The 3768-nt window shown below is 35.1% G+C and overlaps 1 pseudogene; it reads right to left on the reverse strand.

The window, feature by feature from the left end:
* Window positions 1–309: 309 nt before the first annotated feature.
* LOC108204205 (probable alpha,alpha-trehalose-phosphate synthase [UDP-forming] 8) lies at window positions 310–2414 on the reverse strand (annotated as a pseudogene).
* Between the last annotated feature and the right edge of the window lie 1354 nt (window positions 2415–3768).

The raw sequence follows: 3768 nt of genomic DNA on the forward strand, positions 1-3768 counted from the left end.
ATTATCTGAGAGTTAATAGTCTCAAAAATGATAAATTTTATTAATTTAACAAGATTATTAATTCAATGAGGCTTAATATACAATATCTTTATTATGCTGGGACTGTTTTTTTAAAATATCCATTTAAAGTGGGCTATACATTTACATGTTCTGCTTTTGGCCAAATACAAATTTACAAGCATTAATACATAGTAGTAGATCTGATGCTGACTTTACAAAAAAGAACTTGCTATATTACATTTATATATGCTCCTATACCAATGTTCACGAACACTATGCTTGTCAGTTGTCAAGGAATACTTGGCGGATTTACAGCGGAGCTTGGCTGCGTACTCGAAACATTAGCAAGCCACTGGAGTAGCTTCTGAACTTCAAAAGTATCGTCAACAAAGTACTTGGCCTTGCTAGGCTTTTGGTCCACAGTGCAGAAAAAGATTTTCGGAACAGCAGGGATCCAAAATCATGATCTGCATCTTGATGGTGCCAAACCAAAACACTTTCTTTGACTTCGATGGTGGAACCATCCGTGGCTTCTGCATACAGATTCATTATACGCTCCACTGCCACCTTCCACTCGAGATCCACAACCAAACTGGATTGCCATTCGGAAGTTTTCTTCCACCTGCAAACCAAAGGCAATTTAATTAGAAGTGCCACTAGAAAAGGTCTCTAAGAAGTTTTTGAAGAAAAATACCTTATGAAGTACCCGTGTTCAGTAGCTAGTCCTAGACCTTCACATGGAGCCAGCCACTCGGTTAAGGAACTTATACCTCTTCCACTAACGATAAACACAGTGTTCTTAGGATCATCACACATAGTGTTAATTAAGAGCAGTGACAAGTTCACTACTGAGATTTTTCTTGGTCTAGGAATGAGGAACAAGGGCGCCATCAAAGTCTAGAAATATTGCCCTTCTATTTGTCCTGTTATATGCAGGAACTATGCTTTTAGAAAATAATTTTTGAAAACCTAGGGAGAGGGCAGCAACTTTGAATGTGAAACTGAAGCCCAAACCCCAGCATTGATAATTATAGTGATCAAGACATGCTCTCGTGATGCTATGCAGGAAACTGCGAGCACAATATGCCACATCATGAGACTGAACGTAACTATAGTTCTGCTCATGTCTTAATTGCCTTAAAGAATCATCCATGGAGACCGCAGAACGCATAGCCTCAGCTAAAGAACTAATATCCCATGAATTTATTCTGATTGCTCCACTCGGAGATGGAGAACATCCAACATATTCATAAATAATTAGCACACTTGTTAATCTGATTAATCCTGTTAGCAGTTCCATACGTCTCCCTTCTCACTTCCTCGATGTCTTCTCCTGAGCTTCTTTCAGGATTGATAATTTGAACAAGAACCACAATATCCCGCAAGTTTTCATACTTCCTCAATAGTTGTTCAAATGCTAATAACTTCAGACTAATTGCCTTGAATAAGTTCATGTCGTCTACGCCAACAATTACATGCTTCCCCTTGAACTTCCCTTCAATTTCCTTGACTTTCATTGATGTAGAAGGAATATTCAGAACATTTTCAACTTTTCCCAAATGAATTCCTAAAGGCAGAATCTTGATATACACCGTGCGACCACTATAATCCAGCCCAATTTGTCCTCGTTTGGACTCATAGTCCAGTCCCAGCATTCTACTACAACATGAGAGGAGGTGGCAAGCTAAATCGAAAGTATGAAACCCGATGAGATCGCAGTTCAACAAAATCCTCAGAATGTCTGCACTTACAGGAAGTGTTCGATAGATCTCTGCAGATGCAAGGAATGGACTTTGGAGAAAGAATCCGAGTTTGGCCCTGTAGCGCTTATTTCTCAAGAACACAAGGACCGCCATGAGGTGATAGTCATGAATCAAAATATAATTAATCTCGGGATTTGCCACTTCTAATACTTTGTTTGCTAATATTTTATTTGCAGAGATATAAGCCTGCCACAGTCCGTGATCAAATTGGTCACCATGCTTTCCGCACATTGGGAGCATGTAATGGAATATAGGCCATAGATGGTGCTTGCAGAAATCATGATAGAATTCAGAGAAGAGTTCATTCGCAAGAAAAGTGTGAACGCAATTGAAATCATCCATCAGTCTCTCAACAACCTCCTCCTGTACATTAACATCTATATCGGCATTTAGTGAACCAACATAAAAAACCATTGTATCAGGTGAAAATCCATCTTTTAGTTGCCATAGAGGTGATTCATCGTATATAAAGCTAAAGCCCTCTGTTTTCCCATCCTTCTGTGCATGAAGGGGCAACAAGTTTGACAAGATGATAATTCTGACAGTTGTAGATGAGGTACCATGTGAATCCACATATTTGATACAAGGATTAGTCCTGTTCAGGTCCCCGAAAGCCAAGTTTGCAAAATTCATACACGAACTTGTATCCATGTTCGATTTATTTTCAAACAAAAATATAATCTGATCTGATTATATTCTGTAAAAAGAAAACACAAGAGCTCCCCAAAGTTAGACAAGTAAATCTAATGGCTTGAAGAGAAATTACTCCACAGATAATTGAAAACAGACAAGATTATTATACTATAGGCCATGATAATTGATGATGATATGCTCTATACTTATAATCACAACTTCTTGCAGATACAATTGATATATATATATATATATATATATATATATATATATATATATATATATATATATATAAGGAAACATGATCAATCATGTAAACATAATCAATAGTTATGAATTCAATAATCGAATCATAAAAATTTGTAATAATATGATCATGATCACTAAATCTCAGCCGCTTAAACAAGCTAGAAAACCACTAGTTTAATATTGTACACCGGTATTTAAATAGCTGAACTAGCTGGAGGTATATCAAATATCTTAAAGTATAAAATGTGTTTTCGTTGGTTAGAACTTGAGGGGGTGGGGGTCCTTTTATACACTTTCTGAGCTGCTTGCTTAGTCTAGTTGCCCTTAGTTTTCGAGTTTATTACGATTCTGCTAAAGTGATGTGAGTTTGAAAATACTATAGATTGTGATGAAAAGCCGAGAGCATTAAAAACCAAGGTAGATTTCAGTTGTAGAGAGAATTAAAAGCCAATGTAGATTTCAGTTGTACAAAGAATTAAAAGCCAAGGTAGATTTCAGCTGTAGAGATAATTAGGATTTCAGCTGTAGAGAGAATTAAATGTAGATTTGAGCTGTAAGACTCTCAACTAAATACTGACGCATGTAACAGATAGAATGGGAAGAAATTTCTCATTTATTGTGTATACTTTGCACTTGAAACAAACTATTTTAATCCTCTTAAATCTAATCCATATCTATTATATACATGAGATTTTTTTCCCGTGAAAATCAAATATATAAATAATTAAATATGTATATTTATTTGAATCTGAACATTTTAAAAGTGTACATTTGAAAATAAGGTTTAATTTCAACAAATTCACAAACATAATGGTTATAAAAAGTCAATTTTGTGACATATTGTTATCGTTTTCGATTACGTATCCCGTCTCGAGTGACATGATACAAATGTGAACAAAATTTAAATGTCCTTGCCAACTAAAAAGTAATCGATTGATACACACAGATATCATATATTAATTTAATGTACACGTAAAGTAAATGTGTGTGGATATGTGTGTGTGTATATATGGATTGCATTCCACAAAGAATACTTTAAAAATAACAATATAGAACACTATCATAACACTTTATCTTTCATAAAAAATGATTTGTTAAGATTATAATACTATAGTTAAACGAT

The sequence above is a fragment of the Daucus carota genome, chromosome 9 (genome assembly GCF_001625215.2).
Source record: "Daucus carota subsp. sativus chromosome 9, DH1 v3.0, whole genome shotgun sequence".
NCBI lineage: Eukaryota > Viridiplantae > Streptophyta > Magnoliopsida > Apiales > Apiaceae > Daucus > Daucus carota.